Source organism: Triturus cristatus, chromosome 5_1 (genome assembly GCF_964204655.1).
Source record: "Triturus cristatus chromosome 5_1, aTriCri1.1, whole genome shotgun sequence".
In the NCBI taxonomy this organism is placed as follows: Eukaryota; Metazoa; Chordata; class Amphibia; order Caudata; family Salamandridae; genus Triturus; species Triturus cristatus.
This window is the reverse complement of record NC_140587.1, coordinates 387,890,639-387,917,442: the sequence shown is the minus strand read 5'-3', so window position 1 is coordinate 387,917,442 and position 26,804 is coordinate 387,890,639. Positions and strand designations below refer to the sequence as shown.

The 26,804-nt window shown below is 42.9% G+C and overlaps 1 protein-coding gene and 1 long non-coding RNA gene across 4 annotated transcripts in view; one reads left to right on the top strand and one right to left on the bottom strand.

Annotated features, from left to right (window-relative positions):
* Positions 1-14,883, bottom strand: part of LOC146830919 (uncharacterized) — an 81,427-nt gene extending 66,544 nt beyond the window's left edge. For both annotated transcript variants that reach the window (XR_014961208.1, XR_014961209.1), the window contains exons 1-2: positions 14,785-14,883; positions 13,784-13,926 (exon numbers count right to left, since the gene is read on the bottom strand). This is a non-coding gene — a long non-coding RNA (uncharacterized LOC146830919). The remainder of the gene's footprint in view (positions 1-13,783; positions 13,927-14,784) is intronic.
* Positions 1-26,804, top strand: part of OXR1 (oxidation resistance 1) — a 1,797,650-nt gene that overhangs the window by 499,897 nt on the left and 1,270,949 nt on the right. The window lies entirely within an intron of this gene.

Below are 26,804 nucleotides of genomic sequence, written 5' to 3'. Positions count from 1 at the left end.
CGCATGCGTGGTCCATTCGGCCACGCCCGAGTTTACCAGCACTGACGCACGTACACAATGGAGCTCCTTCCTATTTATTCTCCGTTTCCCCTGGGTCCGTCAGCATCCGTGACTTCGGGAGGCCACAGTAGGTGCAAGGCGATGGTAGCTTCACAACCAAGTAAGGTGTCTCCCACTCGCTCACCCTGGATACCGTTACTTCCCTGCCTACCTCGCATTCTAATCTTGTTATTTCTTTTGCCCACAGAATTGTTGTAAGGAGCGCCCCCCTCCCGCTTCCTGCATAGCGCCTTCACTCAGCCATAGTGTAATTATCCTTTTTCCCTTTTCCCTCCCCTTGCTGTTCCGCGCATTGTGTTCCTTTCCTTGAGACTGTGCCCACCTCATACCTCTAGCGCTTAAGGGCTATATTCAGCCTCTTCCCATTAGCGCATAGTGGGCCTCTCACCATATACACACCTCATGTAGAGGTTCCACGACCATTGCCAGTATAATCACCTGGCGCTATTCGTGTGGAGTTCACCATTAGCTTATTGTAGTGCCGTACTATTTACCACTTGGCACCCTTAGTTCACATAGCGCTTTGCGTCTTACCTAGTATTTCTAATGGTCTTGCCTCCGCCTTTTCGCTTAGCAGCATGATACACCTCAAATGTATGTGTGTCACCTACGGTACGTTCTCTGAAGACAGGTTTGATTATTCACAGCACTTTAAATCTATTTGAATGTTGCCTGTAATCCAGGGCACCAATGTAACTCTCTTATGTGTCTTGTGTGCTGTCTTGTTTTCTCCCACAGGTTTGCGCCGCAGTGTCCGCTATTGTGTTGACACTGTGTCCACACACCTTAGCGAGTGTGTAGGTAACTAATATTTTTAATTTTTTTCACCACGTGGCACATCACCTTTTGCCACTCACTATACACTGGTCCTGACGAAAGCTCCTTACTACTTTTATTCGTGAGCTGAAACATGTAGACCCACCACATAGTCAACTAGCAGATAATTATTTCTCCACTTAGTTGCATCACATATCTTTTTAGTCTATATCCTGAGCCGCCAATAATAAATCTTCTAATGGCAAGGATTCTCAGCGATATTTTTTAATCATCACCACATCACATTTTTGCACCACACCAGCTCCGCTGTAGTCAGGCATCGTAGCACAACCGGGGGGCATTCGGCCACCCGGTTGGGGCCCCAATGATGAAGCATGACACCAACCAGGTTGGTGTGTGAGGGGCCTTTTAACCCTCTTCGTGGGTTCCCAAACATTGCTTCATTTTGACCGTACCACACTACATTGGGTCTGTCCACCTTTGACAAAGCTTATCTACATCCAGGGGATACGGACACAACCCCCCTTGTTTTCCCTAGCTCTCCCATTGTTCTTTACAAATAACTAATCCAGACACCAATAATGCACTCACTTGAGTGCCCCCTACATTGCATTTCTGGATTTGGTATTTACCGAATCGGTATTTTACCGATTTTTTAAAATTCCGATCCGGTAAATACTGAATCCAGAAATGAGCCACCTACAGCTCAAGTGCCTCAATACCGGTCGGTAACGGGATATTTACCTATTTTCGGCCGTTACCGACCGGTATTGAGGTACCTACATGAGGCCCTTTGTCATTTGGGGTATGGTGCAAAGTGGGAGATGTTTTATTTTTCTATCTACTCCCTTGAGCTCAGACCACCCACACAATGCGTTGCAAATAGTAGTATGTGAAATATATGTAAATAACAAAACCTTCCAACTGGCCACCTCCCTTTTAAGCTCTCTGGATCTTTTCTTATTTTCTAGTTGTGTTCATTTCATCAGGCTGTACTGACCTCCAGCTCCCTGAAGACCGGGTCACCGCTATCTGCAACCCTCTAATAAATACAAAAATATATATTTTCAATTCTGGTTCTCTGTTGACAATCTCGCTCTGTGGCCCCCGGGCAGCCCCTTCCAGTCTTGGGATGCACGCGGGTGCTGTTTACGGATTGCATCTGCATGAATCCTAATGGGGAGCAGCTATTTTAGGCAGGAACCATGTTGAATAATCTGCTTGATGAACAGCCCCTTCCACACTCCACGATACAATTATTAGACGCCGAACAGAATGTTCTAATGAGAAGCCCTGTCAGAGGCAGATGCTGCTTCGGAGGCAGAATAAATGAAACTGGCTGCAGTTTGTCTTGTTTCCTCCAGACGCAGAGAAAGCTCAGCCTCGCAGACGTAAATCACGGCGCCAGCCGGCGCCTGCGCCTGTGCAGTCCTGGGGTGATCTATGTGCTGGGTGCTTCGGTGCGATATTTGGTACTTGCTTGGTCTTTGCAGAGAAATGATTGCTACACATAGCAGGATTGTTTACATTTATAGGTCATTTCATTACCTCCGTCTTTGTCAAATACATACATCACACGTCACAGCCCACAGCAGTAACAATGAATTGCTACCTAGATCTACTGTGTTTTATGCCAGCATGTCTGCACAGACTGTGTTTATCAACTAGCTTATCATACTTCATATAGGAGTTATTATGAGCTTTGCTTTACTCCAGCTGGAAGTGCAATCTTACGATGTATACACGTCATCACAGATTGCTTAAGGGTCTTTGTGAAATGAACATCCACCAATGCTTTGGGAGCAATAGTAACATTTCTTACTAATATATTTGCAGTTTCTACTCTTTTCCTGACGTTTCATTGAAAAGAAAGAACCAGATGAATATTCATTTCTAGAAGTCATTTTGGAAGATGTGACTTTTCTGTACCACATCATTGCAATATTCATCAGTGACACTTCCAAACATCCTGTGTCTGTGCCATGTAGGCGATGCCATGTGACTGCACAGTCATTGCACTGAACAAACAGGACACGAGGTGCCTGTTACTATTAATGTTTACTAAGCTGCCATATGACGGCAAACATCTGAACAGAGTGTGGTGGAAGATAGTTACAAATTAGCAAAGTGTGTGTATGCACTGTAGATTTTAAAGCTGTTTGAATCTAGTTGATATAAAGGCTCCTTTTTGCGAGAGGATTACAGTCTTGGGATGGTTCATGAGAATTTTCATTGTGGAGATTCTGCCCCGTGGGTGGAGACTCCCCCATGACTGTGGAGACTCTGCCCCGCCCCCCCATGACTGTGGGGCTTTCGCCCCTATGACTGCGGGGTCTCAGCCACGAGTACAGCTTTTTGAATCATGCCCATTAATACAACTAAAGGGAAAACACACTGTTAGAAATGGGGTCCTAGTTGGCAAGGGTTTGCACCTTTGTTCAAGTCGGGACCCTTCTTCCTAGTCAGGGTAAGGGGGATACACTTCTAAAAAAAAAAACCTGCACACCCCATTGGTAGCTTGGCACGAGCAGACAGGCTTATTTCAGAGGCAGTGTGTAAAGCATTTGTGTGTTGGAAAGGGAATTATTTGTAGGGGCAAATGTAGGTCTGCCACTGGCAATAAGGCCACTAACACAGTATAGGGCTCAGAATAGGTCTTAGAAAATTATTTCCATGCTCAATCTTGGTAGCTTGGCTGCGAGCAGGCAGACTTAACTTCAAAGGCGGGTATGTAAAGCATTTAAAACCACCAATTCAGTAAATAATTAAGACACAACACCTAATAAAACTCCAACAGCAATTTAGAGAAATAGAAAATATTTTTATCTTAAAAATGACACCAAAACGTCAAAAATCCAATGTAGGGAACCAGAGATATGAGTTTTTAAAGATGTATCACTTCATAGCACTTAAAAACTCATAGCACCATATTGAGATATCTAGAAGCGATAGACCGGCTCAAAGTCAAAGTTTCAGGCCGACCGCGATGGAGCCCTGAGTGGCTAACCCTTGCGGTAGGTCCAGGTCACAGTTTTTACCTTTGGACTTAGAAACTTTTCTGGTGCTTTTCACTTGGGGTCCCTCAAAGCTCTTCACCAGGCTGGATTCGGTGAGGGTTCGCCGGCCTCAGATTTCTTCTACTCCCGGTCAAACTCTGGAAGTCGGACATGGTCCAGGCTTTTAGCGGGACGAACCTGGATGGCTCGGCCGGCTCGCAGTTGAAGGCAGACGGCTTGGCTGACCAGGTTGAGTCGGTCCCCCTATGGAGCTTTTTTCTAAAGTTGCTCCAAAGTTCTCTAAACTTCTGGAACTTCTTCCTGGAGTTCCCCAAAGGGTCCCAAAGTGTCTAAAACTCACTCCAAGGGTCTGGAGGCTCCAAGATGGTCCTTAAAAGTTGAGGACTTCAGTTCCCACAATCTACTTGGAAAGAACCCTTACAAATCCACTGGTAGTTCTCCAGGTTGAGGATCCTTGGTGGTGATGTTCCAGGTGAGCTCTGTTAACCTGAAACTTGCAAGGTGTCTCTTTAGTTCTTTTACAGCAAGGTAATCCACAGGTCTGTAGTTTCAGCTGGTGCAGTCTTCAGAGGGCAGGCCTTAGAATTTGCACCCCAACTTCTCAGCATGGCAAAGTCTTGCTTTCTTAAGTTTCAAGTAGCAGATCTAAAGGACTCTGCCCCTCTCAGATACTTATTCCAACTTCTCTGGGTCACTTCTGACCAATGGAAGCAGGGTAAGTCCCCAAAGATATGACCACATCCTGTAGGGTGTGGCATTATTTTGTCCCAGAGTGCAACAAATCCTCCAAATTCATAATGGCTGATTTTCCAGCAGGGATGTAAGAGCTGGCTAAACACACCCCGAGGATGGCTACTTTCCATAGACTCTCCCCCTTGCATCTGCTCATTCTTTCCTCAATCCTAGCTCTGGTTCAAAAGAGTAGAGTTGTAAATGACACTGAGACCGTCCCCTTCCCTTTGAAGACCATGGTTTACAGCTCCTTCCCCTGCTCTGGCATTCCTGTGTAGCAGCACACTGCCCTCCCAGAAGAGCTGGTTAACCCCAGGGGCTCTTTACCACCTCTTCAAGGCAGCCTGGCTAATCCACTTAACTCTGACCAATCAGGACAGACCACTGGAAGGCTGAATCTGGACTTATAAACAAGAACGTCTTATAACTTCTTGTCTGTACATTTTAGGAGAAATTCAACAATATGATATTCTTGGATTCATCACTACCATTCTGGGAAGTCTTTGAATGGAAGTTCTATCATTCTCCTATCAGGAGTTATAGTTAATAACGTCTTGCTATGTTAACCTATGTGGCATGGGATTTGCAATGGGAAAAATGACTTGGGCCATTTTTCCAGCACTAGGGCTTATAAAAACATATTTTATAAGTACTTTGATTATATCTACAGGACCACCACTCCATGGGACAACTAGGGGAGAGTTTAAGGGCTCAGAATCTGTAGAAATATTGCAGATCTTACCTCCACAGTGTTCCTAGCATCAAAGTCGAATTTGGGCAGCACTTTATCCCAATGTGGGGAGTGAAATGTGAAATTTCACTTAACTCAGGGCATATAAAACTCATTTTAGAAGGGTCCAACTTATAAATACCTGCCCCCCCCCCCCCACCCCTGGGACACCTAGGGAAGACCCTGGGGGCTCCTAACATGACCAAACATTGTAGGTTATCCATTTGTAAGTGCCCCAGTCCTGCCACACAGAGCCACTTTAAAAAATACCTCATGCCCTATTTATACTAGGGACTGATATGTAGTTTCAACCCCCCTGCCCTAAAATGTTCTAGGGCCCTATGGGGTAGGTCATGCCAATCACTGGGGTACCCCAACCCTTAGGGTACCCTAGTGTATGTAGGTGTTTTCATTGTATTCTAGGTGTTTTCAGCATAGAACTGGCCCATGGCCTGGTTAGGCAGGGCCCAGGGTCAGTCAGAGTCAGTGCCACCAGTACCAGTCAGCAAAAGGTTGGGGGTACCCACGACACAGGAGGACTTTGCAACACACACATACAGTAACACAGTGAATACACTACAAATGGACACCACACCAGTTTAGAAAAATGAGTAATCTTTATCTAAACCAAAACAAGACCAAAACGACACAATTCCACAATACAGTAATAAAACTATGACTTTCAAATGGAAGAAATAGTTCAGTTCAAAGCACCTTGGATGTGTCGAAAACAGAAGCAGAAACAGCCGCAGGGAAGGTGATGCATCGGTTCCTTACTGAACGGGAGGTGATCCATCAGTTTCTTACTGCGGCCCTGGTGTTCTTGCAGTCTTGGCGCCCCGGGAAGATGCGTAAGGATTGGGGATGCGGCGGTTCTCAATGCGGCGACGGCAACGGCACTGCATTGGGTTCTCCAGCTGCGGTCCCATGATGCGTTGGTTCTTGCAGCCGCACTGCAGGGCCTGTGTCGGAATCGGTGCAGTAATCTCGGACTTCGGAGATCAGTGCACTCGATGCGACGCGCAGCGATTTCTCGAGCTGCGGGCAGGCGCTGTGTCAGTTTCTTCACGGATGTGTCAGAAACAGGTATGGATGCATTACGCTTCTCACCGTTGTGTTACTTTTCCAGCTCAAAACAACCAGAACAACCTCCATAGGCCCAGAACAGCTACAGGCACGTCTTAGCAGATCAGAACCCCCAGCAAGGAAGTTCAGGGGAGCTGGAGGTGAAGTCTTTGTGTCCTTGAGACTTCAGAACAGGGGGCAAGATCATATTCAAGTCCTTGGAGATCTTCCTCAAACAGGGGACACAGCACACAGCAAAGTCCTTCCCTGGGCCGAAACAGCCATTGCAGGCCAACCCCAGACAGCAAACAGCACAGGGGCAGTATTCCTTCTAAGTTTCTCCAGCTCTTCTCATTGGCAAAGGTTCCTCTTGATTCCCAGAAGTGATCTCTGAACTCTTTTCTATCCCTGAGACTTCCAACAGGAGGCAAGTTCTACTTCAAGCCCTTGGAGAAAACTTTAACAGCAGGATGATGAAAGACAAGTCCAGTCCTTTCCCTGACCTAGACAGAAGCAACCACTGCAGGCCAACCCCAAAAACACACAGCACAGGGGTAGTTCTCCTCCTCCAGCTATCCCATTCTTCTTCCTGGCAGGTTCTTTAGTTCAGCTATAATCTAAAGTTTAAGGGTCTTGGCGCCACTTTTTATAGCATAAATTCCTTTGTTCTCTGGTGGCAGAGAAGCTCTTTGCCCAGCAAAAACAGTTCTGTCCTCTCTGGTGCAGGATCCCAGCAGGAGATGGAGGCAGCTTTGTGTAAGGGAGACCAGGCTTATTTAGGTGCAAGGAAATCTCTTCCCCTACTCTAAATGCAGCCCAGGTCTATTCAGCCCAGACTTGACTCATTCAGCAAAGGTAGGACACACATCAACCCCCCAGTGGCTGTCTGAGATAATGCACATCCCCAGCCCCTGTCACTCCAAAGCCGGACGTCAATCCACAAACCAGCAGAGGCACAGAGGATGGCTAGCCAAGAAAATAGCCACTTTCTAAAAGTGGTATTTTCAAACACACAATATAAAAATCATCTTTACTAAAATATGTATTTTTATATTCTGAGTTCAGGAATACAAAATTCCAACTTTATATCTTGTCCCAATGGGAAGTCATATTTATAAGATGTTATAAATAAACTCCTATTCTATCCTATGGGACAGATAGCCTTTCAATAGTGAAAAACTAAATTGGCAGTATTTCACTATCAGGACATGCCACACACATCAGGGCATGTCCTACCTTTCACAAACACTGCACCCTGACCACAGGGGTGCCTTGTGCCAGGTCTAACACACACAAAATACAGTTCATGCCTCCCAGCAACTGAATTCCCATTTGTGGTTAATAGAACACCTTTATAAACAGTTACCTTAACGTGACAATATGAAGTGAGCACATGCCACAGAATGGCCAATTCACCCTGCTAAGATATTGATAAATGTTCAACGCTTGGGTGGTAAATTAAAGGCAAAATCAAATACAAGATCATGGCACATAAATGTAAAATGGAACATCTAGGCAACTGCATGTATATTCACATAAAGAGATGCCACATGCATAACATTTCTACATATGCAGCGGGCACACAGAAATCAGAGACATCTCAATGCTTTGCTCTCACATACACATGCATGTACACACACATGTACTGCTTGATGATTACCAACATAGATAAGAAAATGCTACTGGCAGACATTCTCATGCAGCATGACCATAGTATCAGCACACATCTGGCAATTACAGAGTGAGCGAATGACCCCAAAGGCTCTTAAGACACTCTCTGATGGACCCAATTCACCCTTTGAACAGAAGCATGATGTATACGAAGCAGAAATTCCTCTTTGCTCTAAAAAATCTCAAATTTATTGTTTCAGTTTTACAAATGTAAGCCATACCACAAATCATAACTTACCACAACACTTAAAGTTACAATCAACTTTAGCTATTTTATCACATGAATTCATGGTAGATGTTCAATCATTCCACAATTCGATTGATTGCTTTTCCTTTTAAATCTAATGCTACCTAGCCAGTAGTGTTAACAAGATTATTGAACTAGCGTGGAATTAACATCGAAAATATTTGAAAATGAAATAAGTTATATCTCTACTTCATTTAAAATTATGCAAGTGAGCGCCGAACTGAATAAACTATTGTAAAGTGCTCGTGTTATAAAAAGGCTATTGTGCAAATAGGCTAACATAGTAAGCTTCTATCAGATTGTATAGATTACGAATATTTCCCTTACAAGGCCAGGAACAATTTGATTTCAAGTGCTGGTATTACTCACTAGTTTTGCCAATACTGTTGTTAGAAGGTCAATTGTGAAAATACACCAATATAAAATGCTTCTATCGAATATTATATGTAACATCCCTTAGAGTCTGCTCATTTGCTAGGTCTAGTTTCTTTTAACATATCTGCTAATAAATATAGTGATCTGGATGTGCAAATAAATTAATATAGAGTTCATTTAGTCAAATACCAGAAGGTTTTATGAGGGTTGTCCCATCTCAACCAAGTACAGGAAGGCCTTCAGTGTCGAGTCTACTCATTCGATTCCCACAACTAGGACAAGAGCACAGCTTGAAGGTGTAATATAATGTTCCCATATCCTAAAGTCCAGGGCCCGAGGTTCATTAAAAAGGGTGCACATCAAAAAGGTTGTTCTAGTAGCTTCCTAGGTGGCATACATGTAAGTGGGGACCAGGATAAAAAATACATCAGAATCAGCTGAGAGGCACAAGGACAGTGACTTTTTGCAGTTGCTTTTATTATATCTGATAGAAGGGGTCGTGAATATAAGCTCCTTGCATGCAAGGACTTAGTGCAAAGTAGCATATAAGGCAAAATGGTTTCGTAGCCTTCTTACTCGCAACTGCAAGCAGTGGCGGCTCGCAGAGGGAGTGCTGTGGGGTGGTGGGCCAAGGGAGCGGCAGGGTGGGGGGTAGTCGACTCAGACATATGGCAGAACGGAGTAAAGTAAGTAAATAAATAAATAAAACGATTTACCTTGCGAGCGCTGCATAGCCAACTCGGCGCAAGGTAAATTGTTTTATTTATTTACTTACTTTACTCTGTTCCACTGTATGTTGGCGTCCACTACCCCCCCACCCTGCCACTCTCATGCCCTGCCCCACCGCCCTGCAGCACTCCCTCTGTGAGCCGCCACTGACTGCAAGTAGTTGAAACTAAGGCCATCTTGGACCAATTATTGATGTAGGCCTTTACTGGCAATGTCTGTTCATTGTCTCGGGGTTAATCCAGAGTTCAGCACAACCTAGAGCCGCTAGAACACCTGCACTGTGGCTGAACCAGGACAGGTTATTTGAGCTGTTACTCATTGAGATTCTCCACATGGCTCTTAAGTAAACAGCCAGCTCTGGGTTTGTCCAGATTGGCACAGAATATAAGGTTGGTTTAAGTGCTAACATAGCCTCAATAGCCTACATGCCCAGATCCACCCTAAGTACGGTACCTAAGAATTGTTTTTCATCCTTTTCTGTTCTAGTGGCCTTTTGGAGCCCCCAAAGTTCTGCTCCATATGAACTTGCTGCCATATCGTTTGTGTGATAGACTTGTATGGCGGGTACAATTAGTCTAAGGCTACATTTGCTGGAAAATCTTAAGACAGTGTTAGCATACTGGCTCAAGGTGGCCTCACTTTTTAGTAACTGCTTAGCCCACCGCAGCTTTTTGTCAAATCTAAACCCAAAATAGTCATAATAATCAACTCCGCATAAGGCCTTGCCATAGATTTTAAATGTATTCTTCAGGTTGTGCCATGGGTTTAAAATCAAGAATTTGGTTTTTAGCATGATACTCGTGAGATTCATCTTTGCACAATAATCCTCAAATCCACTGAGCAGCTTTGTGCTCAGAGACACTTGCACAAAGAAGAACAAAGACAAAATAGGGTATAGGTAGTGGACCTTAAACCCCTGAACTTTGATCACCTCTGGACTCAAGAGGAACCTTGCCAAGGTGAAAACCTGGAGAGCTGTGAGGAGGAGTACTGCCCCTTTGCCTTGGGCTGTGTGGGGTTGGGCTGCAGTTTCTGCTTCTACCAAGGGAAGGACAAAGACTGGAACTTTGCCAAGAAACCTGCTTGAAGAAGGATCTCCAAGGACCTGTGAGTGCTGGCCTCCTGCTCTGAAGTCTCAGGGACACAAAGACTTCACCCCTAGCTCCCTTGAACTCTATTGTTGAGCGTTCTGACCTGCCAGGTGGTGCAAGTTCCAGTTCTGGGCCTCTGGAGGTTGTTCCTGCTGTAGGGAGCTGGAAGAAAGCAAAGCAAGAAAAGCAATCTGCGATGCCGTCAGTGATGCCGCCGTGACGCCGTAACCTGCACCGAGGTCAGGGGCACCACTCGTGAAGTGCACGACACACCGTCTGGCCTGCACCACAGCTCCAATGCCTGCCAACACCTGCTGACGCATGCTGACACTTGCAGTTATCGACATTCCAGATGCCAGAGCTTGTACCGACTCCATCATCGCCAGCACCTGTATCCTGTTATCTCGGCACCGATAACCACCAAGGGTGATTCCAAGAACTCGCCAACTTCTCATCGCCTCACCCAAACCGATGCCTTACCACTGATGCAACCAACTTCCCTGGTTTGACATATCGCCTCCTCGCGGATATGATGCCTCCCCTCCCCCGTGGCAGCCAGGAAGCCGGCACCAACGCCTCACCTCCACAACTCTGTGTATCGTCATAGACTTCATTTTCCAAAGGTGCTGTTTGTTTGGGGGTTCCATGTAACTCCATGCCCGACACCGTGCACCTCGTGGTCGCCGCCGTACTTTGGATTTATTGCTGTCATTACAACTTTATAGCCCTAGGTGGAGCTATTTGTTTTCTACAAGCTTTAATTTGGAAAAAGCTGTTTTTAAGTGCTATTTTACTGCATGTATGCTGGATTTTTGTCGTTTTGGTCTTGTTGCGTTTATCTAAAGATACTTTATGTTTTTAAACTGGTGTGGTGACCATTTGTGATGTTTTCACTGTATTACTGTGTGTTTTTATTACATATCCCTTTACACATTGCCTTTTAGGTAAGCCTGCCTCCTCATGCCAAGCTACCAAGGGGGTTAACAGGGGTTATCTAGAGTGTGTATCCCCCTTAACCTGACTAGGATTAAGGGTCCCAACTTGGACAAAGGTACCTATCTCTGCCAATTAGAGACCCCCAAGCTCTAACAGAGATGAACTGCATATGTACAACAGGAATTAGTAATGTAGCATTTATTTAGTGGTTTCTTTGTCACTTTCCAGATAGGCCTAAACCTAGCAGGTAAAAATCATCAATAGGAAATTATAATAAGCAGTTATGCATGGGTTTTGTCCCACAGAACATAACGTATTTACATCATTTGCCAGGTGGTTCAGAAGGCATCTACTATTGCAAACAGGCATAAGATAGTGACAGAGAAACACATGAACAAGTATTGGCAAAGCCAAAAGCCTGCTCGTACATGAAAACACATGCAGGCACACTCAAATGCACCCTGACTATATAGACTGTTCTAAGAAATTGAGTTACTGGTTGAGGTGGGTGAAACCCTACTCAAGCAGAAACCACAATCCTTGTCAGTGTGAAGTCACAAGCAACCCCTAAATTAACCTCTACTCAACCCTCACGTAGCTTGCCACAGAGCAGTCAGGTTTAACTCAGAGGCAATGTGTAAAGTATTTGTGCAAAACTTCAAAGAGTAACACAGTGAAAACACACCACAAAAGGATCCCGCACCAGATTAGAAAAAGAGAGTAGTTTTCAATAAATAAAATTAGACTAAAACAACAAAAAAACAATCAATAGATCTGGCAATAGGCAGATTTAAGGATTTTAGTAAAAATAGTGTCAAAAAGCACAAACCCACCAACTGTGATTATATGGTCGTGCCAGACCGTACAAAGTCACAAGTTCAGTCTGACCCTGATGGAGCACTGGCCAGCTACCAGGACCCAGTTACACCCATGGAACCAAAGTACCTTGAATCCTGGTTGTGGAGGGTTGCAAGGTCCCGTGTCTAGGATGTGTTGTGCAGATGAGGTGATGCATCATTTCCAAGGAGCTGTAAAGCTGTGATGCCGTGCGTCGTCATTGAGTAACCTGTCAATTTGAAGTTGCATTGCAAAGTCCGATGTTGAGGATGCGTGATACAGCAGAGCTGATGAGTCGGTTCTGAGGAGCTGTGATGCCAGAAGCTGCATTGTTGTCAAGGCTGCAGTCGACGAGGGACTTGCGATGCAAGGGCCTTCATCAGGGATGCGTTGCACTGTAGAAGTTCCAATGCACTCTGCGAGGTCGGCGCAGAGTCCTTCCGCTGAGAGAACCCCCACAGCAGAGGCAATGCATTGGTTCTGCTAGGGGTGCACCATGTAGAAGAGAAGATATGTTGGTTCTGCTGGATCCACCGATGGGATGGCAGAGCCCCTTCAGGCCCACTTCCAAGGGTTCAGGACTGGGGTGGCACCACTTGGCGGGATAGAACTCACAGTCGCAGAGTCCAGTTGCTGGTTACAAGAGACTAGCCCTTGGAGTCGCTCTGGTGGTCCCGGGTACAGGTTGCAGGCCCAATACTTCTCACCCAGACAAGAGGGCAGCAGGTTAGCAGAGCAGGCAGCAGTTCTTCAGGGCAGCAGTTTAGTAGAGTGGCAGTCAGTCCTTTCAACAGCACAGCAGTCCTTCTTCCTGGCAGAGTCTTCCAGAAGTACACTAAAGAGTTGCTGTCCAAGGTCCAATATTTCTACCGGATGAGAGAAGTTCTAGAGGTTTCCCTGCAAAGTGCACAGTTTACCTGCCTCCCCTCCCTTGGCTCCAGACTAACTGTATCCAGCCCATTGTGTGGGGGTAGGACACAGCTTTTTCAAGTGTAAGCTGTGCTGTATTCAGCTCTGCCTTCCTATCCTGCCAGTGATGGCCTATCCAGGCACACCTAATGTCTCTCTTGTGTGTGGTTGTGTAGGAGAAATACAGAAAGCCTAACTGTCATCTACTTCCAGTAATGTCACCCAGAGACAGGCCAAAGACAGTAAATGGCTAAGGCAGGACAATACCAACTTTCTAAAAGTTGTGTTTCGCTAGAATACCCTAACTGGTTCACATTTGAAAAGATCAACTTTTCAAAGAGATTAGGTTTTTCAAATATCTTAATCCTTTTTTCAGTTTTGAAGTGTTATTGATATATTTAAACATTGTACTTATACACTGAACACTTTCTTCAAACAACATTCAGTTATTTTTCAGCCCTCCTACTGAACAAACATTTAACACACATTAATAAATGATAAACCAGTCAACAGAATGTGTAATGTATGAGTTTCTATTTTAGTCTCTATATCTTAAACTGAACCGAAACTCCTGTTTAAGGCTACTGCTTGGGTTTGTATTACTCACTCCATATGTAGGCCTCCAATGTCCTTTGAAGGATTGCCTGCACTTGGGTCTCACTTTAGTTCACCTCCCAGATTGGGTCTGGTCAATGAGTTTCAAAACTCCCTTTTCTTTTGGGTTCTCCTCCGGACCATGACTGGTTATTTCTGTAAAAGAATCAACAAGAACACAATATCGTTTGGGGTTTTACCTTATTTTCTGTAATTGTAGTTAGAAAATATTACTTCTTCTTTCCTGTGTCTCGATCCATTGTTGAATGCTCTCAGGTGCTCTGCCTTACGTGTTTGCCAAGCCTGGCGTCTCATGTTTTTTGTCGTGATCTATTTTAACAGGAAGCATTTCTGTGTTGTTTTTGAAAATTATCACTGGTTCTTTTTGGCGCTCTTCGTATTTACCTTAATCGTTCACCGTGGATTGGATTTTTACTCGCTTTTATAAGCACGCTGTGGTCTAAGTACTTAATTTCATATTTTAGCTGGTTGTTGCGATCCATCTGAAAAAGCAATAAGGCGTTCTTTCAAAATTAGGAAGGCTTTTCTCCAAACGCTTCAGTTCTGTCTGAGTGTGGGTCGGTGCTGGCGTTTCTAGTTTTGCACTACTTGGTTACACTTCATGTTACATTTGTTATTATTACAGCAGGCGTTCTGTACGACTACATGCTATTTAATGTTTGCTAGCTTAGTTAAACACGCGGTAGCAGGTGCGTGTGCTCGATCACCTTTCCTCTCACCATTCATCTTGTTGCATTTGTCTTTATTTAGGCAGGGGTTGTGTGCCACTACTTTCTATTTAATGTTTGCCAGCTTAGTTACACACGCGTTTAGAGTCGCGTGTGCTCATCAGTTTTCCTCTCGCCATTTATCAGTAACTTTGTATCACGCTTGATTCCAGTTTCATTCGCTACATTGTATCAAGCCTCTGTTCTCGGTTCCTCACGCTGGCTGTTAAATTAGTTGAGACATAATCTCTGCATTTTGATCATTGCGCTGCCGTCGCGTACTTACTTTAAAAATGTCCCATTTCCCGCGGTGCTGCTGGCTGTTCAGGCGCTTTCTGTTACAGAGTTCGTTTTATCTCGCTACTTGAACCTGCTGCCATTGTTTATAAGGCAAATGTAGTCGATGGCCTATCTACTTGCAATTGCATGCCGGTTGATGTTGGGCTTTCATTTTGTTGTTTCTGTTTCCTAGCATGGAATGTTGTCATTCTTTTTATTTATCTTATCTATTTGAGTGTCGTTCTATTACTGCTATTTTCGTATTCTGCCTTTTTTCACCCCTCGCTTGCTAGTAGATGTAATCACTAAATAATGTTTGTCATATGTTTGTTTAGTTTTATGTATTTAGTTTGGAATCTTGTTTTTTCAATGAGCATATCAAAAGAATTGTGCATTATTATTGGGAGGGCTGAAAAATAATGTGAAAAATAATTTAACGTTGTTTAAAGAAGATGTACAGTGTATAACTACAATGTTTAAATGTTTCCATAACACTTCAAAACTAAAAAAAAAAGGTCAAGCAAATTAAATTACTTAATCTCTTTGAAAAGTAGTGTTTTGCAATGAATATCATCTAGGGTACTCTGGTGAAAGACAACATTAAAGTGGCCCAACCCAGCTGATAAAAAGGCCCAACCCCTTTGGACGTGACTGTTCTAAACGTGTCATTTTCAAAATTGTAATTCAAAATCTGACTTTACCATAAGAGATTACTTTTCCTTACGATTCCAAAGACACCAAACATGCACTATCTACCTGTTCCAAGTTTCAAATTACAGCTTATTAAATGTAATATGTTACTTAAAAGTTGTCCTAGGAGAGAGGTAGGCCTTGCATTAGTGGAAAAAATCTATTTAAGGATTGTTTTATTCCAGGACATGTAAAAAATAATTTTACATGTCCCACTTTTAAATACATTGCTCCCATAGTATACCATGGAAATTAGCTACATTTAATAACTGTAACTTCCATTGGTGACCAGAAAGACTGATCGAGTTTTGTATCTAAATTATTTTAATTAAAAGCCCTCTTTAATGATAAAGTCATTATTTTAATCACAAATCCGAAAATGCCACTTTTGAATGTTAGCATTTTTTGGGCCTAACCATTTGGGGCCAGATGTACGACCATTAGAAATTGTGACTCGCAAATTGCACCAAATTGCAATTTGCGAGTTGCAATTTCCAATGTACAACAGTGTATGAGACACTGTTTGCAATTCCCAATGGGGTCGCAAATTGCATGCCTCATGAATATGAGGCTGTCACAATTTGCGACCATATTGGGAATGGTGGGCACTCCCAGGGATGGTGGCCTGCTGGGGTCAGCAGTTCTCCATGTCTGGGACTGCTTTTAAATAAAGCAGTTTTTTTTAATGCATCCTGTTTTCCTCAAAGGAAAACAGAATGCATAAAAAAAGAACATATAACTTTTAATTTTAATTTTTTAAGAGGAGGCAGTAGTCCCTGGGACCACTGCCAGCCCTTAAAAATTGTTTGCGCATGCATTCTCAAAGGGGAAGGGGTCCGCTGAGGACCCCTTCCCAGTTGCAAGTGCTTTACCACCCTTCTGCCAGACTGATGCTCCAAAAGAACTGTTGCCCTGCTGTGCTGACCTGCTGCTTTCTTGCACATTGCCTCTAAGTTAAGTCTAACTGCTCTGTGGAAAGCTACCAGAGGGTTGAGCACAGGTTAATTTGACATTGGCTTGTGCCTCACCCTGACAAGGATTGTGGTTGCTGCTTGACCAGGTCTCATACCCGACTCAACGAATAGTCCAATTTCTTACACTCACTACTGTTGCCCCTGATGTGCTGTCAGTTATTGTTCCTGTCATTGTCATGGCTGTGATCATGGCTGTGGTCACTGCTTTTTGCAGTAGTTGTGACGCTGTTGCAACAACTGTTTTTATAGTTGTGGTCGCTTCTGTTGTGGAGTACGGGGTTGCTGCTGAGCTCTCTGGTGTAGTTAGAGTTGTAGTCACTGTAGTTTTATCTGCCGTGGTGACAGCTGTGATCTTTAGGGTGGTTACACTGTGTTTGCTTCTATTTTACCTGTCATAGTGGCAACAGTGGTCACTTCTCTGGTTTCTCCTGTGGTTACACCTGGGATAGGAGCTGTATTCTCCTGTTACTGCACTGCAGCTTTCATAAAATCTAAGTTGTTGCTGCCTTTTTGGAAGCACTGGTTGATGCTGGTGTTCCTGCTGAAATTTCAGCTGCAGTCACTGCTGTAGATCCTGCTGGAGTCATTGCTCATCTTTCAGCTGTGGTTACTGCTGTTGCCCCAGCTGTGGTGGCAACTATTGTTTTAGCTGCTGTTGCTACTATGTTGGTGCAGTGGTTGAAGTTATTGTAGCTACTTTGTGGTTCCTGTTGATACTACATTTGTAGAAGCTATTGTTGCATCTGTTTTTTGCTGCATTTTAGCAGTGGTGGGTACTGCCATTGATGCTGCTGTTAAAACTGCAGCCCTTGCTGTTGTCCCTGTTGTGGTAATTGCAAGTACTGCAGCTTTGGGTACTGTTGGTGCCCCAATGTGGTGGTAGCTATTTTCAATGCTCTGGCCACTGCCTTGATGGCAGCTGGTCAATACTGTGGCGGTCCCAGCCTTCCTTGTTGCTGCTGTTGTGTCGGCTCTTGTAGCTGGTTTGGTGCTGGAAATTGGCGCAGCTTTTGCAGCTGCAGTGATGACATCTTCTGTTGCTACACTTGCTGCTACATGAATGTCTGCTTTTGTTGCTTCTGTGGTTCCCCCTATTTTTGAAGCTATTGTTGTCTTTGCTATGATTATACCTGTGGTCACTGCTGTATTGGCTTACCTTTGCTGGAAGCTGTGTTTGCTGTTTTGATCAAGGCTGTTGCAGTAGGTCTGGTAGCTTCTACCATTGCAGCTGATGTTGCTGCTCTGGCGTTTGCCCTGTTGTGATGGTAGATGTGGTTGTTGCTGTGTTCCTTATTATAGTGACTGCTGTGGTCCCTGCTATGATGGTAGCTTTTAATTTTACTTTTTTTCCCTGCTATGGTAAAAGCTGTTATTGCTGCTAGCATCCTTGAAATGGTGGCAGTTGTGATCTTTGAAGTGATAATATCTCTGCGTTCTGATTTTGCCCTTGACATGGTGGCAGCTGTGGCCATTACTTTGGGCTCTGTTGTGACTAACAATTGTATTGGAAGCTGTCATCACTGCTGTGGACAATGCTGTGGGGAAGTTATGATCATTGCTGGGGTTACCCCTTGTGTTGCTGTTGCTGTTGTTGCTATTGGCCTTGCTAAATCAACCTTCTACATGGAAAAAAATACAGGCAGGAAATTCTTCTAAGGAACTCCTTAAAGGGATTAAAGAACTATCTCAGCCCTTAATTCCAGGCCTTGCTGACGCCTCACAAGAGTTCTGTGATAGACTGACCATCTACTTCAAAGACAACATTCTTAATATTTACTCTGAATTTCCTTTCGCTGCTGAACACAGTTTTTCGATGGAAGTAATGGGCATCTCAGCCATGTCCAATAGGCTCTCTGTCTTTCCTCCTATTTCGGCGCAGAAAACCAAGGAGCTTCTAATGTACTATAAGTCTGGGTTTCCAGCGGACCTTTGACCACCTAAAATCCTGCAGTTATTTCCTGATTGCATAGATGAGACTCTACAGGGAGTATTCAATCATGCCTTAGATACAGGGATCTTTCCGCAGCTTTAGAAGGAAGCTACAGTTATTCCGCTTAAAAAAAGTCCTAATGTTGACCCTGATAACATGAATTTATTTTGCCCTATTTTGCTTCTGCCCACACCTGTTAACATTTTAGAGAAATATCTCAATTAAAGAACTAGTGAAGTTGATTGATACCTGCAACATTCTTGACCCCTCACAGAATGGATTTAGTAGTGGTCACAGCACTTATTGCCGCCACTGATGGCACAGACACTAGGTTGATCAGGGTGAGCGGCTGTCCTGGTGCTGCTTCATATGTCAGCAGCCTTTCACACAGTCTCATCCGCACACCTGGTGCAGCCTCTTCATCAGGCCAGTGTGGGCAGGAAGGCCCTCAATCTTTGTCATTTCTTTCTCACCAACAGAGTGCAAAGTGTTAGTTGTGGTGGCTTTAAAGCGAAGGTATTTAGTATTCTTTCGGAGTCCCTCGGGGCTCATCGCTTAGCCCTACTCGTTTTAACCTGTATGTCACCACTCTAGTCAAACGTATACACTTGTTCAGCTTCCGAGACCTTTCATATGCAGAGGTATCCATCTCTGACAATCTGTCCTCAGTAACAAATGAGTGTCATCACTGCACGACCAGGAAAAATACCTGGATGAAAGAAAACTTCTAAAGCTTAATACAGACAAAAATGAGTTGTTGGGGTTTGGTGCACAAGAATTTATTTGGACAAATACTTGGTGGCCAGGGGAATATGGGGCCAGATGTAGGTGGCTAAATACTGGTCGGTAACGCTGAAATTCGGTAAATTTCAGCGTTACCGACCGGTATTTAGCCATTCCTAATGTAGGTAAGGATCGGTAAATAAGGAATCGGTAAATACCGATTCCTTATTGCTCTTGCATTTAAGGAATCGATAATACTGATTCCTTAAATGCAATGTAGGAAGCACATTAAAGAGTGCTTTTGAGCCTTAAGAAATCGGTAATTACCACCAACTTCAAGTTGGTGGTAATTACCGATTTTCTTTAAAAAATCAATTTTTAGTTTTTTGTTAAGTGCCATGTGGCACACATTCATGCCCTTAGGGCATGTATGTGCGCCACATGTGCACACATGCACATTTCAGGGGTGCAACAGGGTGTCCTTTTAACACCCTGGCGCCCTTGAAAGTGCTCCCGCTATTAGCGATGCGGTAATACCGAATCGCTAATAGTGAATGTCTTCACATTCATTCCTATGGGCCTCCAAGCCCATTGAAATGAATGGGTAGGTATGCCTTATTACCAAATCTCAATTACCGATTTGGTAATAAGGAATATTAAGGATTCGGTATTTTTTACAGAATCTTTACCTACATAGGAAATACCGATTTCTTAATAGCGAATCAGTAAAATTCACTATTAAGAAATCGGTATTTCAGATTTACCTACATCTGGCCCATGGTCCTCTACCTACCTCAGTGAAAACTGCAAAAAATCTTTGGGTCAATTTTGACACATCTCTTTATTTTTAAACATAGGTCAATTGTACTACGAGTACATGCTTTTACATTATCAGGGTTCTTAGAAAAATCTTTCCATTCGTTCCAGCTGAAATGCGTCACTCATTGGTCATTGCCTTGATCTCCTCCGAACTTGACTACTGTGATGCCCTTAAATCGAACATTAACACCTCCTCTTTGAATAAACTGCAACTGGTGCAGAATGCAGCTGCTCGCCTCATTCTCAACACCCCCAAATGGCTGTCAGTTAGAGAGGGCATTTGCGCACTGCACTGGCTCAATATTAGGAAGCTCATCTCCTTTAAGGCAATCTTTTGGTCTTTATTAACAAAAGGGGGAGGACAGAAGGGCTTTTACAAGAGGTCCAGCATACATGCCCCTATATTTAGAAAGGGTATACAGTTCCTTAAGGGGATGGGTTGTTAGTGAGGTCAATTATCAAATCCATCGATATTGATTGGACTCAAAGAACCTATAGGTAGGGAAGGGAAGTTCCCATATTCGGAACGAATGCCCTCACACACCCAGCAAGCTAGGTATCATGCTTCATCATCTGGGCCTGCTCCTCGTCGGGCCGGCGGTGCAGTGCCCGACGGGCACCCATGAAGGGGCTCTTTAGCGGAGATCTTTTGTTCCTTGCCGTTGAGTGCGTGGGTGTGAGGGGCCTGAAGGAGTGTAGATGAGTAGAGTGAGTTAAAAAAGGTTGGATAGTCTGTTGAATGTGTTTATTTAGGACAGCTGTCCACCTCATTAAAAAGTTAGAGGAAGACTGACAGTTAGTGTGACTTGTATTTGTCTCTAACTGTCTCCTACTCTAGTGGTCGACATGTTTCATGCCCTCATGGCATTTCGTCAGGACCTGTGTGTGTTTCTATCTACAGTGTACAGAGGGTGATACTATCACTATCTGGGTCTGGCACCACTAAGGTGTGCCAATCGTCGCAGTGGAGCAACCTAGAGCGACAGGTATTAGTGCTTCAATCAGCTCATGGCGGTATCACAGGCTAGCCCATTAGCTATAGTTTCATGTTGCCTGAGGTGGTTCGTAACCTACCCGTCACCGCCAGTGCTGGAACCAAATGAATATTAATAAATATGTATATATTAAATGTGAATGTGAAACTTTTATAAATTCATTTTAAATATATAAAAAATGGAACCAATGTTACAGCACTTTTAACTTAATTTTGAAATAAATCTTTAATTCAAGGAAATCTATTAAATTAAATACAAATTATTTTGTGGAGTTTAAATTAAAAATTCCATCCCTACCTAGGGCAATAAAGGTGATGCTTTGATAATAATTAAAATTGATGTCTAGAATGAATTACATTTAATTTATATATAAAAAAATATTGTTCTATTAGTTTTTAAATTAAAAATAGGGTATTAAATCAGGGCAATAAAACATTTTATAATTAAATCATACATATTTACCATTAAAATATATTTGTATATTTCTTTAACTAATTTTATTAATTGAATTGAATTTAACATTATTTCCTATGTTTTTTTATTTTTTATTTCCTACCTCCATTTTTTTCTATTAAAGGTGCTACAGTATTAATGTGTTGCCATGTGTGGTGCTGGTCTTACTACTGTTTTGTTAATAATAACTTACACTTGGATTTTGTGATAGCCAAAAGTACTAAACTCACTCAAAAGTGTAAATTACTCGAAAGTATAAGTAAAATTTGTTAATCAGGGCCAAAGCACTTATTTTAACAAACCACCCAGCACGCCCATAACACGCCCACCTCCTCCCTAAACCCTAGATAACCTATCCTAATAAAAGTACCCCTTCCCCAACATTCCCATCCACATCAACCACAACAGGACCACTCCTCCCTAAATCCTGCAAAAACACCTTCATAATAAAATTAAACCTTCCCCAACTTTCCCTTCCTCACCACCCACAACAGTCCCTAATAAAGGTGCCGCCATGGTTGGATTGAGACAGGAAATAGGCACCAAAATAAGTTGTGTATGGGAGCCAATAAAGTTGTTTGAGGTGAGGGGTGACATGGGTGTGGTGAGGTAGGTTGAGAATAAGTCTTGCTGCTGCATTTTGGATGGTTTGGAGCCTGTTCAGGGGCTATTTCATGATTCCTGTGTAGAATGTGTTGACTAGTCGAGCCTGCCGGTTATAAGGGCTTCTCTGGTATTCCCTAGTAGCCATTTGAAGATTTAAATGGGTAAAAAACTTACATAAATTAATTCATGCGGTGAAACACTCACCAGAGACTAAACTTATATTGCCATAGGAAAAAAGCAATAGCAAATTAAAGTTTTGCTGCACAGTTTGTTTGCAATATTAACTGATGTAACCTGGTCGAGCCGCATTATTTTTGGGCAACAATTGGCATATACATTATATAATTCCAGCGGCCCTGTCATTTCCCTAATATTGAGTCCAGCTCCTGCCCTGGCTTGAGGACCATTGCCAAACCACACCACACCCTCCTCCCTAACTCACTAAAGCTTAACAAATATATTTTCCTGGGTTAGAATGCATATATCATTACCACCCACAGAATTTGTACAAGTTAAAAAACAAACAAATCTGAAATTATTGCTTGCCAAATTAGACAAAGAGGTTGTAGAGGCACGATGTAAAAGAGGGTGAGCGAGAAATTGACGCTACACTAACAAAAATAGAAGGGAAGAAGGAAAAACCAAAAAAACAGGATGAAGAAGGCTTCAGAAACAGAGGGGTGTATCAAAGGACACACAAAGAGTTATGAGGGGTTAATGGTTAATGAAGTAATTAAGGGGAACCTAAGGAAAATAGGACAAAAATACAGAACTTCATATAGCTTGTTACCCTAGGTGAGATTAATTGTTAATTCCAATAGGATTAATAGCTAAAAAGAAAAATATGACTTTCCAGCACCAGAGTGAATGTCTGGTGAAGTGCTGACAGCAACAGTCTTTGCCTTCCTAGACATCTTAGGTGGTGCTGAATGGAGGCAAAACAATTTACTGCTTAAGTAACCAATCGTATTCCCACATTTAATTTCCGTCCTAAAAATAGTTCTCTGAAATAAAAATTGTTATCTACAAGTGAATTTGTTCCTCCTCTAGCCACTACATTTTCACTACTCTCAAAATAAAGATATATGGGGCATATTATCAAGACAGGCGATAAAATTATCGCCGCTTTAGCGGCAGAAAACTGCCGCTAAAATGGCGATAATGGGCTTGATAATATGCTCTATGGATTTCCAATTGAGGCCCATGTTAGATGTCCTTCACATCTAACATGGGCTTCAATTGGAATTCCATAGAGCATATTATCAAGCCCATTATCGCCGTTTTAGCAACAGTTTTTTGCCGCTAAAGTGGCGATAATTTTATCGCCTGGCTTGATAATATGCCCCTATGCAATTAACCAATCTTGCACTTCACCGAGCAGAGACAGAGAAAGTGGTGATTGACACTTTGTTGTACCTAAAGTAACTATAACTCACACCCTCACCATGCACTTCTAATTACCTCCCATTTTACATCACACATGATATGTTCTATGACATTGATAACATCACTGAAACATCTGAAATTACGTAATCCAGGACAACACTGTGCATGGTGGGGGCACGATCTATAGTTAATTTAGAGCACACTATTAGTTACTTAATAAAACTATAACAGGTGAATATCAGTGGCTTTGTTTGTTTTAAAAATAGATGTTACTCAAACAGATGCACTCAATAAGAACTAAACCACATTTCCACTACAATGGTTTGGCTTCCATCTTCTTCCGCTAGTACAACCTTTTTTGCTCAATGATTGCACAGCTAACACTGCTGGGTTTTTTAAAAACATCATGAGCGAAAATGAATTAAGAATGTGGATTCAATGAAGCTCTGTGACCTCTTACACTATGTCATAATCAGGTGATGTCCGTCCCATTGTCATGCAATGATTTTAAATAGTCCATCCAGAAGTGTTCTATGGAGTCCAGTAGCTCTTGCTTTAAGACATTCACAGGGAAAATCTTAAAATCTAATGGTAAATGGTCCACAAGGTTAAACTTATTGGCTACAGGGCGGTCAAACAGTTTAAATAATTATTGCAGATTTTTTTATTTCTGAATCATGTATTGAGATTTTTCACTGTTGGCATACATAATGTTTTTTACAGCTTTGGCATTGGAACTGAATCACTTAAATAATGCATGTTGATCGACATGTAAGATGCTATTTTATATCATAGGGTCTTCTTGTAAGCACAGCACACAACAATGAACCCCAGCATTTATTGCAGCTTGTCTGAGTTTGCTCTCAAAATAAGAACACTTAAATTGGGAGCTCTTCAATAAGCAATAACTAGCTGTTTTGGAAAAACCGTTTGCAGTTTTTTGCAGGTGAACAATAAGGGAAACGTTTTTGTATTATATTTTGGTAGGAAAATGTTATGGATAATAGTCAACCACAAATGGGATTCTGTCACTAATGGTTTTGCTATTGGTGTTTCAAATAAGTGCTTTCCTGGGTAACTGCAAATACTGGTCAGTTTGCTGTTGCATGATATGTGGAGGATAGCCACATCTTTGGAACAATTTAGGGGTATATTTACAAGGGCTTTAGCTCCGCTTTTTTGGCTTACAAAGCCAAAAAAGTGAAGATTAAACTAGCGCCCTATTTACAAGAGGGTGCTAACATGCATAATCGCATGTTAGCACCCTTTTTCCTAACACCTCACTTTGCATCTCCAATGAGATGCAAAGTGGGCGTTACTGGGTGTACCCAAGATGGACTACCTTGCAAATATCGCTGATGTTTACATCGCGATATTTACAAGGCAGCCCACATGATTTTAGCACACATTAGATTTAGGCGAAAATGGCCGTTTTCGCCAAAACCTAACGTCTGCTAAAATCCTGACTTAGCCATCCCTAACATAGGGGGTGGATTATGCTGATACGACCTTGTGGGTCGTATCAGCAAGGTTATCGCCCTTTTGCAGGGAACATCGCTGAAAAACCAGTGATGTTCCCTGCAAAAGGGCAATAACCTCGCTATCTCTGGAATTTTTATCACCCTGGAGTAACGCGTTGTTAATGACGCGCTACCAGGGCGATAAATACCAGAGATAGCCTGCGATAATATAATTATCGCTAAGCACACTGGCCGTTGTTAATATGCCCCTTAGTAAGCTCCTGTAGACATTCTTTTCAAGTGTCCACATTACTGTAGATGCATCACATTTTGAGCGCTTGGCAGTAAATGATGCTTTATGATTATTAGCGCTAGATTTACTAGAAATTCTAAATATTCATAGCTCATGTCCTACTGATTGGATTTTCATTGTTTCATGTCATTTTATTTATTTAAATTTACTTCATTTTTTTAATTGGTTTGGAATTTCTCTTTTGTTGTGTTTTCACTTCAATACTGTTTGAGTGTACATAAATACTTTACACATTGCCTCTAAGTTAAGTCTGATTAACTTTGGGCCAAGCTACCAGAAGCATCAGCACAGATTTATTTTGATACTTTTGTGGTTCAACCTGACAAGAATAATGGTCATTATTTGAGCCATCCAGTGTTGGACTTGGAGTTGAACAAGTTATTTTTCTTTGAAGAATAGATTTGAGTCATAAAGTAGAGTGACTTCTCCTCTCGGTGATACTGCGCATGGGCATCAACTCCTTCATTAGAATGTTTTTTCTCTCTTCCGTCAGGTTTGGATGTGTGGCCTCTCCTCTGTGTTCCACTACCGTTCGGTATGACATTTCAGACCAGTCCAGTCTTCAACTGCATAGTTTGTTCGATCACGCTTCTACATTTCTGCACTGCTTTAAATTAGTCGGTTTGGTTACCAACCTATCTCCCCTTGGAGCGCCATCTCGGGCTTACTCTTCACGTGCACTGTGGCACTGAAAATATGTTCCTGATGAAAAAGGCACCTTTTCAATTTTTCCCCCAGTATCATGCCAAGTGCCTGCACACATCTTGTGTGCAATCTCTGCGTTTCGCCCAATCACTGTGAAGCCGATTGTGGTGCCTGCAAGTCTTTTTGCTTGAAAAAGACCCTCCAGGATAGGATGGCGCATCAGCTGTAAATGTCTCATCGCTCCAGAGATGACACTCCTGACATCTTTGGAAAAGAGCATGCGTAGGAAGAGCATGCTTTAGAGGAAGAAATAGAGTCCTTGTCTATCAAGGTTAAATCCTCGGTATCGACCTTGGATCAGGCACATACATCGGTATCCTCCCTATCTTTGGAACTGACCAAGCCTCTGACTGCTTCTGCCTCGGTGCCGGCCAAGAAACATCTTTACGCTTTGAAATCTTCAGTTCTGAAATCAGCCGAACCTAAATTCTGGAAGCACTCTTCGGTTCTGAAATCATCAGAGACATAAATTCTGAAACATTCCACAGTTTTTACGTCTCATCTTGAACCAATCCTCAAAACTATGGATATTCAACAACGAAAAATCCTGATTCAAAAAGGAAGTGGAACAATACTGACCTCTACTCCACCAAAGAGACAATTGACTTTTGAGGAGGATTTGGACACTCCTGTGCCACAAAAGAAGGGTTCAAAGGACACTGCTACTAGTCCTACTCATCATCCTCAACCTCCTCCTCCACCACTACCATCTCCACCTCCACCAACTCCATCTTCCTCTTGTGCATCTCCACATCATGACTTAATAGATGCTGCACCTCCAGGTTCACCTAGATCACACACTGGGGTATGAGGGACCCATTAGGAGAGCCAGACCTATGGAACACTTATGATACTGATCCCATGAAACCTAATGATCTGATTTATATCAGCCAGACCCTTCCCTCCTGAGGATGCTAGTGCCTACGAACAGGTTATTGCCAGGGCAGCTACCTGCCATGGTGCCCGATTACAT